Here is a 12,828-nt window from a genome sequence, read left to right as displayed (position 1 = left end):
TATCAATTTTTAGCAACAAATGGTCTTTGGTGGGAGTTCCGGCTGTTGCCAAGCAGCTGCCATAAAAAAACGAGCTGCAGACACCACCATAGCTAACAATTTTCCCTTAGTGTCCTCCCATTAAGCTGGATAGTCATTAAGCAAATAACTAAGGATGGACAGAGGGCATGGAAGTCCTAATAATTCTTGAAGCATCTTAGAGACCATCTCCCAGTAAGGTTGGATTCTGGGGAATAGCCACCAAATGTGTGCAAAGGTACCTTCAATAATGCAGCCTCTCCAGCAAAATCCTGTCCCAGTACCAAATATCTTCTGTAGCCTAGCTAGAGTATAAAACCATTGGAATAACGTAACCATTTCAGTATAATCAGATGCAATAGTAACTCATGTGAGATGTTTATAGATTCTTTGCCATTGTACAACCAATAAAGAAACAACTATCTATGCCTCCCATCGTTTTTCATACAGCTGAACTACTGGCTTGCTAAATAACAGTTCTTGATATAACCTGGAAACTAACCCCGTTCCCACTCCCATATGAAAAATCTTAAGCAAAGCTTGATCTCCCCTTTCCCAGCGTGGGGGAACCTTTCTCCGCATAAAATCATGTAACTGCCCATAAAAGAATTGATCTCCTTCCCTCAACCCATACCTATCCCAAAGTACAGGAAAAGGAATCAAAGTGCCTTTAACCACCAACTGACCTAACGTCCTACAATCTTGCTTATCCCACCTATGAAAAGCTCCAGTGTGGGCTGGTGCATCAAACCCTGAGGCGTGTATTATTGGAGTAGCTGAAAAATACTGTTGCTTAGGGAAAAGAGACATCCAGATGGAGTACTAGAGAGCTAAAGTACAGGATGCCCCATAAGGGGCTTGTGTAGATCTAGTGTGCAACTCAGGCAAGCCAAGGTATATATTGCAACGGCATCTCTTGGAGAACCACTTGCTCCAACTGTACCCAGCGCTTACCTGGAAAAGTGTGCCATTCAAAAAGGGCTGTAAATTGGGATGCTCTATAGTAAGTGAGAAAATCCAGTACCCCCATCCAACCTTGTTCTCTAGTCACATATATACGACTCCTACATATTTTATATTTTTATAATTTTTATATTTTACTATTTATTTGTAATTATTATTTTGTCTTTGTTATTATTTTAATTGTATTGTAAGGACCCCTGAGGAAGGCTGACTGCCGAAATACGGCCCGTGTTGAGCTGGTCTACACTGGCATTTTTCATTGGAGAGTAAAACTGATGTTGTGGAGAATCTAACTTTTGGAGCTCTTGGAATCGTTTCTTCCCTTCCACTTTGTGACAGTTTGACTACAGTGTAAGGTTTTTTTTCCCCGTCTTTTGCTTTGATTTATCAGCAAGTAGCCCCATACTAGTGATTTAACTGGCCAGGAGCCCTCCCAAGACAGGAAAATGATTACAGTACTTGAAATGTAACTCACCTTGAGTTACAACTGAAAAAGACATGAGCTAAATCTAAAATCCTTTTCCTATCCTTTAGGATCACCAGCATTTCTGCTAAGTCTTGTGCTATGAATGATCTATATAAGTACATAAGTACATAAGTAGTGCCATACTGGGAAAGACCAAAGGTCCATCTAGCCCAGCATCCTGTCACCGACAGTGGCCAATCCAGGTCAAGGGCACCTGGCACGCTCCCCAAACGTAAAAACATTCCAGACAAGTTATACCTAAAAATGCGGAATTTTTCCAAGTCCATTTAATAGCCACTGAGAATATTTGTACATAAGTACATAAGTAATGTCATACTGGTGTAAACCCCCTAGTCGTGGAGCGGGTAATTACAATAATTAAAGAAATAAATATTTAGGAATGTCACAGTTTCAAATAGGGTTCCCAAATAAACTCCACGCAACCAAGGGATTTGACAAGAAAAAAATGTTAAATAGTTTATTAAATGGTAAAATAAATAGAAACACTTGTTGGTTATGTTCCTTAATGTTGGTACCAATTATTAAAGTTTGCTAGTATTGCACAATAATAGTGCAAGGTGTTAAATACTTTGTGATAGGTTACAAAGGCAATAAGATGTTCAAAACTACAATTACAATTACCAAGACCCCAACCCCACTGCTGTAATAAAATAAAACATCCCAAACATGTACACAACCCCAATTATTGTATTCAGATCCAAGATATTAGCATTGCTGCTCTCTTGCGTTGGGTACCTTGGTCTTCTCCACATCCACGTCTCCTCGGTTGGCGAGATCAGCTCACCGGCTCAGGAACTCCAGGATACCTACTGCTCTGACTCAAAGAACTCAAAAAAATGAAAATCCTGACTCTCTGTGCTCGGTGTGTGTGTGCTAACTTCAATCAGTATTTTCTTTGGCAAGGGACCTTGTGGGCTAACTAAATTCAAATAAAAAGATAAGCAGGGGAAATTCCTATCTAGCCCTCCCAAAACATGACCCCCTTTTTTTTTTACTCTGTTGTACACCCACCCGCTACTCACACTGATGGACTGCTAAACTAAATCTTTTAAAGGCAAGCCCTCAACTGTAGGCACTCACAGGGCTCGAGGCTTAGGCTGGGCAGCTCTTTCCCCAGGGCAGGCTCGCTTAGGTGCGGACACTCAAACTAGCAGGCTTCTGTGATGGATCCTCCTGAGGCAGACACTCATGCTGGCAGACACTCTAAAAAAAAGTTCCTTTGGAGTCTGGGCACTCAGTGCAGGGGGAGGGGGTGTCTCTCTCCTTGTGGGGCTTCTTTACAGGACAGGCAGTCACACGGCCGACTTTCTCCTCTCTGGACAGGCAATCACATGGCTGGCTTTTTCCTCTGAATCTCTGTCTGAAGAATGGCCTCTGTGGCTACTGCTACAGCTCCTCTTTTGCTCCCAGCTCACTCCAGACCCCCTTCTCCTCCTCCTCTGTTCCTGTCTGCTTTAGTGCCCGGCCCCTTACAGGACTCACCAGTTCTCTCTCTTCATCTGGGGCTCATCAGTGGGTTCCAGCCTGCAGCTCACTCCTGCTTGGGTTTGATCTTCTTCTCCTCCAGCCTGCAGCTGCCTCTTCTTGTCTGAGCATGCCCTTCTCTGACCCAGCTTGCACACTCCTGCCTGGATCCGATCTTCCCCTCTCAGAGCATGCTTTCAGCCTCCTCTCTTTGTCTGGGCTTGCCTTTCTTTCTCCCAGTTTGCACACTCCTGCCTGGATCCAATCGTCTACTCTCAGAGCATGCTTTCAGCCTCCTCTCTTTGTCTGGGCTTGCCTTTCTCCTTCCCAGGTTGCATCTGGACTCTTCTTTTCTTTGCTCCACCCTCCTGTCCCCTGGATTGGCTTGAAATTCACGCCAATCTATGGGTCAGACTGCCTCCTGCCACCTCACTGGTCCAAATTTGTGCCCTTTGGCAGATCCTGGCTCTCAAGATTGCCTTACATGCCCCTCAAGTTCCCAGCTCTCCCTGGGTTCTCAGACAATCAGAAGCCTTGTAACAAGTTTCCCTGCCCATTCTCCCACAGTTACAAACTCGTGGAATTTAAACACACCTCTGGCATCTATGGGCACCTGAGTTCTTAGTTTTCTAACAGTGCTGGAGCATTTTAAACACTTTAAACATTTTAACTAAAAGGTGTCAGTGCTGTTGCTGGGCTGCCCTGAGACCTCTGTACCTCCCTGTCCTCTGCAAGATGCCCCCCTCTCAGGAAAAAGGGGGATGACGACAAGGTAAAGGCTTCTTTTTTTCTATATTTACACTGGGAAAAGACCAAAGGTCCATCAAGCCCAGCATCCTGTCCCTGACAGCAGCCAATCCAGGTCAAGGACACTTGGCAAGCTACCTAAACGTACAAACATTTTATACATGTTATTCCCAAAACTGTGAATTTTTCCCAAGTCCATTTAGTAGCGGTCTATGGACTTGTCCTTTAGGAAACTGTCCAACCCCTTTTTAAACTCTGCCAAGCTAACCGTCTTCACTACGTTGTCCGCATTGGGTGAAGAAACATTTTCTCATATTTATTTTAAATGTACTACACTGTAGTTTCATCACATGCCCCCTAGTCCTAGTATTTTTGGAAAGCGTGAACAGACGCTTCACATCCAACTGTTCCACTCCACTCATTATTTTATATACCTCTATCATGTCTCCCCTCAGCCGTCTCTTCTCCAAGCTGAAAAGCCCTAGCCTCATTAGTCTTTCTTCATAGGAATGCTGAGTGGTGGGCAGGAAACGCTGGTGACTTTGGCCAGGTCTGATCAGAGTGCAAACCTGTGTGCCCAGTATTCTATAAACTGTGCACATAACTAGGAGACATGCCTATGTCCTGCCCATGTTCCAAAGAACAAAACAACAACAATCCCACTGTATTAAAGAATTTATCAATTACTGAAGGCTAGGAAAAAAGCCTCAAGAGGTGGATAGCTTTAAACATGATGTTTCTGTTCCCTCTTATTAATCACCCCAGGAGGAGTTGCAGGAGGACACTGGCACCCATAGCTGGCAGCCATTAATCTGTAAGCAGACACTGGCAGTAGTGAGTTTGAGCACTGAGGTGAATGAGGAACCTGGAAGGAGAAGTATTCCTGGATCAGAAGGTGGCAAAGAGGTAGAATCTTATGTTGTAATGCTCCCAGAGTCTCTGAGAAGCAAACCTGCAATTATGACACTAGATACAATTTGACTGGTAATTTCTGACTTGGCAAGGTTGATTCACCCTGTAGGAAATAGTTTGTCATCCCAACTTAAGGATCCTGGAGACAGGGCTGTGCATGTTAAAAATGATTATCAAGGGATTAAGTCTGACGTTGAAAAAATGGCAACTGTAGAGAAAAAGTGACTGAAATTCAGTCAGCTGAAGTAGATATTATAAAAGATGTGACTGTTGTTAGAGCCAGACTGGAGTTTCTGGAGGATATTCAAAGAAGTGCTAATTTGAGGACGATACATTTTCCCCGCAATGATAAGGACTCCCTGTCAAAAATGGAGAAACAATATTGTGTGGAAATACTTCAATTAACTGACAATCAGATTCAAAGTATGGCAAGGGCATATTTTCTGCCAACTAGGATACATGGGAGCTCTATGCCAGCCAGGGAGATAACTTTGGACTCTTTGGGTTCTCCTTCAATTTAATCGAGCCACACCAACTCTGTTATTTGCTTTAGGTAATAGCACTGATAGCCTTTTCTTAAAGTAGCGCCTAAGTAGGAAAGCTCTATCTATTTAGGGCTATTAAAATATAGAAAGATATAGATGCAGATACATAGGTAGATATATCCTGCTTTATCTAGGGAGATCCAGAAACACAGGAGGCAGTTTCTTTTGATGCACCTTGGACTTCTTCAACTAGGGACTATTTTCCATCTTAGATTCTCTGTGTACTTTCTTGGTAGCCAAAAGGGCTACAGGGATCCCCCCCCCCCCCCCCCCCCCCGAAGCAGTGAATGGAGTTGTATGTATTAGTTTTCTCTCCTTTCTAGCTTGCAAAGACATATATCTTTTTTTTCCTTTTTCTCTTCAATGATTGGATATTCTCTTAAATCGTGGATTAGAGCCAAATTGAATTGGAATTTGATTAATGATATATTTCCTTTTGAGTTTCTATTGTTTTATATTTCCATTTAGTTTGTTTGCCTTATTTTTACAAGTATATTGCTTGACCATTATGTACAATTACATAAATAAAGGTTAACAAAATCACAAGAGGATTGTGAGAAATTGCAAGAAGACCTTACAAGACTGGGAGACTGGGCATCCAAATGGCAGATACGATTTAATGTGAGCAAATGCAAAGTGATGCAGTGGGGAACAGCAACACAAACTATAGTTTGTGCAGTATGATGCACGGTTCCCCATTAGGAGTCACTACCCAGGAAAAGGATCTAGGGAAGAAAGCCTCCCCCAGTTTAGAATGATCTTGCAAACTATGGCTTTAAGCCAAGTAGATTATTACATATTGCTTTGTTGGGCCTGCTGGATACTCAACTGTGGCCAGTTCAGATAACTCAGAATGCAGATGCAAAATCAGTATTAGGAGGAAGCTCCACTGATCATGCTACCCCATTGAAGGCAAGAATTCATTTTAAGGTATTAATATTTTTAAAATCTGTATAGATTAGCCCCGGACTATCTTTAGGATACAATTTCATTGTACACTGCTACCAGGACATTATGTTCTACCCATGAAATTAGATTAAATATACCATCAGTATCTGTTTGTCAGAAATCGATTAGTAGGAAATGATCCTTGATAGTTAGTGGTCCCGCCTTATGTAATAAACTACCACATAACATTCAAGCTATTACTTGTTTTACTTTTAGAAGAGCAGTTACATGTTAACTCCTTGCACAATATCTAACAGGTATGAAAAATATGGAATGAAAATTTTATTGCAATCAGAGGTATGTCTCTTATTCTTTTTTTTTTTATCTGTGATCCGCCTTGAGCCGATTGATTAAGAAGAATATAAATTCCCAGATTAAATTAGATGTAATTTTCACCGCCACTGATGTATATTTTCTTGTTCCTTTTTAAAGGGACTTGCTCATATTGGCATCTATGGTATTAATGTAGCTGAGCACCACAGTCTCAACACAACAGAAGTGGGGCAGGGGTGCCCAACACAGACATGAACTCAACAAGGTTTAGTAGCACCCAAAGACAGGAGTAATGGGTACACCCTAGCAACCCCCACAGATCAGTACCTGGTATCATGCTTTTCTCACATACACCCTCCCCCTTTGATCTGCCATTGGCTGTGATACCTTGTATTGGACAACATAGCAACAAATCAAGAGATACTATCAACTTGCAGAAAGTCTCCTTTTCTACAAGAACAATACAGCTGCTAGAACTCTCTATTCCTTTCCCAATGGGAAGTTACTTACTTTGGAAAGCCATCTCTGTGCACTGCACAGTAGCAGGATTGAAAACCTAACAGAAACCTTTTACCTTGGTGAACCGGTAAATAGGCTGCACAGCCAGCAAGAATGGGCACATAATCAGGTTAGTGGTTACTCAGTGGCATAGCTATGGGGGTCCATGGGAGCCTTGGCCTCCCCACATTGGCTGTGGGACCCTAGCTTGGCTTGCAGGTGTCCCCAACCCCTGCCAGCTGAAGCCTTTGTCCAGCGTTGGTCTCCGGCTCCGCCACAACATTGCCGGCCCTGATGTCTCTTCCCCTCACGTCCAGCACTAGTGTTGCCAGATGGCAAATATTTTTCCAGCCCCAAAGCAGCTCAAATATAGCCCCATATTAATATATTAATGAGATCAATATGAATATTAATGATATATATATATATATATATATATATATATATATATATATATATATTAATAAGGTTGATAATATTGATATTGTAATCATCATAATCAGCAGGCTAAACATCATAATCATAAGCAGCATAATCATCAGGGAGTCCCTATAACCAGACCCTCAAAATGGCACAATGATTTACAATTTAAAACCAAGCACTACTCTGATGAAAAACCAATACTTCCTTTCTCTTTGTACATCCATATGTTGTACAAACCGGCAATGGCATGTGTACAGCATATGGATGGATGTACACAGCAAGATGAAATAAAAATGCTACCAACAAACCAACAGCATTTATTGCAGGCACCGCCCAGCCCTGGTTCTTTTCAGCGTTTCCATTTTCATTCACTCAACTGGTAGAGCAGAGAGAGCTGGAGGGGGCAGCGCAACAAAGGCAGCAGAGCACAGCCCCTAGTCCACCCACAGACTAGTAAGGGGAAGAACAGGAAAAGGTACAGAAAAGGGTGACAAAAAATAATGGGACTACTTCCCTATGAGGAAAGGCTAAAGTGGCTAGGGCTCTTCAGCTTGGAGAAAACATGATAGAGGTCTATAAAATGAGTGGAGTGGAACAGGTAGAATGTGAGTCGCTTGTTTACTCTTTCCAAAAATATTAGGACTAGGAGGCACGCACTGAAACTACAAAGTAGTAAATTTAAAACAAATCGGAGAAAATATTTCTTCACTCAGTGTGTAATTAAACTCTGGAATTCGTTGCCAGAGAATGTGGTGAAAGCAGTTAGCTTAGCGGGTTTTAACAAAGGTTTGGATGGCTTCCTAAAGGAAAAGTCCATAGATCATTATTAAAATGAACTTGGGGAAAATCCACTGCTTAATTCTAGGATAAGCAGCATAAAATGTATTGCACTCTTTTGGGATCTTGCCAGGTACTTGTAACCTGGATTGGCCACCGTTGGAAACAGGATTCTGGGCTTGATGGACCTTCAGTCTGTCCCAGTACGACAACACTTATGTACTTATGAGCAACTGTGGCACGACCCACTTATTTGGCTTGCCGCCCACTCTGCAGCACACACCACCAGACAGTATCCGATATAGTGAAAAAATCTTTCTTCCATCTAAGGAGGCTTCGATCAGTCAGAAATTCAATTAGTAAGGATTCTCTTAAAACATTGACATCTGCGTACATTACCTCACATTTAGATTACTGTAATATTATATACACAGGAATTACTCAAGCCAACTTAAAACGATTATAAAGAATACAAAATACAGCGGCACGTATGATTTGCAGGGCCCGGAGGAATGACAGAGTAACACCTTTACTGCATCGTCTGCATTGGCTTCCGGTTGAAGCAAGGGTCAAGTTTAAAATTCTCGTTTTGACTCACAAGGCTTTCCATACATTAAACCCTAATTACCTATGAAATCTGACAATTCCTTACACTGCTATGCAAACTCTTAGATCTCTAACAGATAATAGGTTAGTTATTCCCTCTCTCGCTAAGGCTAGATGGGAATCTACATGGAGATCGGCTTTTTTCTACCTGTCCCCTTCTCTTTGGAACGGCCTTCCAAAAGAGATCAGACTGGAGAATTCTTACATCCATTTTCGGAAACTCTTGAAAACCTTTTTCTTTATAAAACTTAGAATAAGAGATAAGGTCAAATAAAAGGGTAGCCTCACTGTATATTAAATATCCATTCTGGTTTGTACTATGTAGTTAATTCTGATTTGCTGTGCTTTCCTGTCATGAATGGAGTTCCTTGTCTGTCTATTTGTATATACAAATTGTATTTTTATATATGTAAACCGTTCTGGTTTGCAGTTGCAATAAGATATGGTATATAAACTGATATAAATAAATAAATAAATAAATAAAATAAAAAAATGGTGAAAATTTTTCCAACCCAATTTGTGGCCAAAGGAAGCCCAAAATAACACATTAATATGAATATTAATAATGTAAATATGAATTATTGTAATCAGCAGCATAATCATAGAATATTAATATTGTAATCATCATAACCACAATCAGCAGCATAATAATCATAATCATCAGCAGCATAAATCATAACCGTCATAATCAGCATCAGCATAATAATCAACAATAAAGAACGACAGCATGGACAGAGCAGCTCAGATTTGCTTGCTTTGTTTTGGGTGAACAGGGATGATGGCTGCATGGAGGAGAGAGAAATGGAGACTAACCCATCAACACTAAGAGCAAGTTTTTTTTTTTTTAATAGCTCCTCCTCCCTCCCTAGCAGTATAGTACACACATGTAACTAAGATTTTTTTTTTTGATCAGCCCCTCCTCCCTCCCCTGCCACTCATCTCTTAATACCTTGGCTGGTGGGGGTCCCCAACCCCCGCCAACTGAAGACTTCTCCTGCACCGATCTCCGGCATCACCGCATTGCCTGCCTTGCTCTCTCTTCCCCCTCACGTCCTGTACGCTCCTTTTAGTGAAACTCAATTTCACTAAAAGGAGCGTGCAGGACGTGAGGGGGAAGAAAGAGCAGGGCAGGCAATGTGGCGGCACTGGAGACTGGCGCTGGAGAAGGCTTCAGCTGGCGGGGGTTGAGGACCCCTGCCAGCAAAACCAGGGGCCCAGAGGAAATTTGAGGGAGCCCAGGCCCCCGTAGCCCCACGTAGCTATGCCACTGCCTCACACACAGCAAACTTTTTTTTGTTTAAAAGCTCCCCCTGCCCCGACCCTCAGGCTCACAGCAGCACCCCAGCAAATGTTCCACCTCACCAGCAGGTTTTTTTTTTGTTTGTTTGTTTGTTATACAGCTCAGGCTCCACTCCAGCTGCTTAGGCAGCATCATGCAAGGATTTTTCTTTTTAATTGTTTCACACAGCCACAGGCTGATTACAGCCCCACAGTCTGAGAGTCCCCTTGCAGCCCCACCACCTGCCCCGAGCCGCCCTTTCCCTGGACCCTGCTGCACTCACAGACACAGACAGCACTGCTCTCTCTGCTACAGCTCAGTGTTCCCATCCCAGTCGGAGTCCAGGCCGTGGCCCGCTGGTGCTGGTGACAAGTAGTCCGTCTCTGTGGCCATGGGCACTGCAGGACAAACTAGGCAGGTCCCGTCCGTCTCTCGTCCTCCACGGAGCGAACACAACATTTTAAGAAGAGGGCCATATCCCTGCTGGTGGTAAGTAGTGATCTCTTTCTCCGTCTCTGTGGGCATGGGCACTGCAGGGCAGGCTAGGCAGGTCCCGTCTCTAGTGTTGCCAGATGGAAAAAATTTGTCACGCCCAAAGCCAGCCCAAAACCGCACAAAGTCAATTTGCATGTGAATGATGTAATTAATAAATATTAATGAGGTCATTTGCATACAAATACCATCATTAAGCCCGCCTCCGTGGGGCTTCTACTGGCCGCGGGGAAAAAACCGCCGGCAGGGCAACAAGAAGCCACCCAAAATCCCACAACCCGCACGCGGCGTGAAAAAGCTGCAGCGGGTCGCGGAAAGGAGCCCAATTGGGCGGGAAAGCCACCTCAACTGGCAACACTGCCCGTCTCTAGTCCTCTGCGGAGTGAACACAACAATTTAAGAAGAGGGATAGATCTAGCCTTCCTCAGCCGAGAACAAGCAGAGTGCCCAACCCGCGGCCGTGGCAGTAAAAAGCACCCAACCGCCATGACCACGACACCAAAACAGCCCAAAAACCCACGGCCCGCGGACTTTCAAAAAATCCCACAGGGGGAGTGGGAAACCGTGGAACTGGCAACTTTGTCCAGCACGCTCGTTTTAGTGAAACTGAGCATGCACAAATGCTCAATTCCATTAAAATGAGCATGCCAGACTTGAGGGGAAGTGAGAGCTCCCTCTTCCCCTCACATCCAGCACGCTCATTTTAGTGAAACTGAGCATGCACACATGCCCAATTCCATTAAAACTTATGTGCCAGACGTAAGGGGAAGACAGAGCTGCTCAGTTTCCCTAAAACAAGTGTGCTGGATATGAAGGAAAGAGAGAGCAGGGCCAGCAATGTGGTGGCACTGCTGGAGACCAGCACTGGACAAAGGTTTCAGCTGGCGGGAGTTGGGGGCCCCTGCTAGCCAAGGTATGTGTGGCAGTGGCACTGCTGCTTCAGCTGGTGGAGGTTGGGGACCCCCGCCAACCAAGGTATGTACAGCGGTGGGTGGGGAGTGGCAGGGCGGTGGCGGACCAACAGACCAAAATGTGCGCCCCCCCCCCCCCACACACTTTGGGCTGTGGCCCCCTCCCACCTCGAGGTCTGGCTATGCCTGCAAATGCGTCCCAGGAGAGGGAAGATGGAAATTATAAGTGCCTCATATATGGGAAAAGAGAAGATGAGATCAGTATTTTCAGAGTCTCATAGGGTTGTGAGGAGAAGGTATTCATAGCTGCAGAAATCCCCTGATAATGCAGGAAGGGGAAACATAAGTATCCACAAGTGCCGTAGGTAAGGGATAGAAGGAGAAATCAGTACTTACTAATATCCTGGTGTTCTTCCTGCTGTCGGGTTGTAGTTGCTCCGCTTTCTGTGTTCTCAAATGGGAGTCAAGCAAGTGCCTGTGTAACTCTCTGGAGCAGTACTGGCAACTCTGTCTCACTTTTAAACACTAAATCTCAGTCTCACGCTGGTGTCTCTTTTTTGAGCCGGTATCTCGGCACTGGTACAGTAAGTCTCTTTCCTGTTTCCTCTTGCTAATGATCTAGAAGAATATTGACACAGTCACTCCTTTCAGTTTCTGTTGAATACTTCCTGCTCCTCAACATTTCTATTTCATCACCTTAAACCTCCACCCTCTCAGGATAACCATGCCCGTGCTGAAGCCACGCCCACTAAGCATATAACTCTGCCCCTGGTTGCTATGTCTGCTTTCTAGTCCTTATCTGTACCTGCATGTCTGATTAAATACATCTCTCCCATATGTTTGCCTGTCTTGTTTTGTTTTTAAAGACGACATATGAGATTTGCTATAAGCAGCAGGTGGATCTGCCTATGAAGCATCAGATATTGTGCATGTATGTATGTATATATGTGTATATTTTTTTTTCATTATTAAATTAGCTCAGAGATAACCAGTATGTGGGTGGTACTTCCTAATGTAGTAATCTGTACCCATCAATTATGTCCATTATTAGCAGAGCATTAGAAAAGAAAGCCATGTGATGAAACATCGGCTGACCTGCGAGGGGGCGACCCGAGGTCTGGAGCCCAGTTGTCCCGCAATTGTGCCGTGGTGATCCTTTTGAAGGGTTTCACCAGCGCGGCTCCCCGTTGGAGGCCATGGCCCAGGTCATGTTGGGTTGGCGTTCTCCGATGGCCATTTGCTGTTGGTTCTGTGGGACTGAGTGCAGCAGTTCATGCGTGGGATTTCACCGACGGCTTTGACTTGTCTTCCCTTGGTTTCGGGCACCGTGTGACAGCCGTTGGGGTGGAGAATGTTGGCGGATGTAGTTTTGCACGTGGATCCGGACACCATGAGATACTACTCAAACTAACATAAGTACATAAGTAATGCCACACTGGGAAAAGACCAAGGGTCCATCGAGCCCAGCATCCTGTCCACGACAGC

The 12,828-nt window shown here is 44.0% G+C and overlaps 1 protein-coding gene across 2 annotated transcripts in view; it reads right to left on the bottom strand.

Annotated features, from left to right (window-relative positions):
- Positions 1 to 12,000, bottom strand: part of SLC37A1 (solute carrier family 37 member 1) — a 260,315-nt gene extending 248,315 nt beyond the window's left edge. For both annotated transcript variants that reach the window (XM_030203782.1, XM_030203783.1), the window contains exon 1: positions 11,740 to 12,000. The gene's annotated coding sequence lies outside the window, so the exon portion shown is untranslated. The remainder of the gene's footprint in view (positions 1 to 11,739) is intronic.
- Between the last annotated feature and the right edge of the window lie 828 nt (positions 12,001 to 12,828).

The sequence above is a fragment of the Microcaecilia unicolor genome, chromosome 5 (genome assembly GCF_901765095.1).
Source record: "Microcaecilia unicolor chromosome 5, aMicUni1.1, whole genome shotgun sequence".
NCBI classification, from domain to species: Eukaryota; Metazoa; Chordata; class Amphibia; order Gymnophiona; family Siphonopidae; genus Microcaecilia; species Microcaecilia unicolor.
Note: the sequence above shows the minus strand (reverse complement) of the source record. Positions and strands in the feature narration are given on the sequence as shown.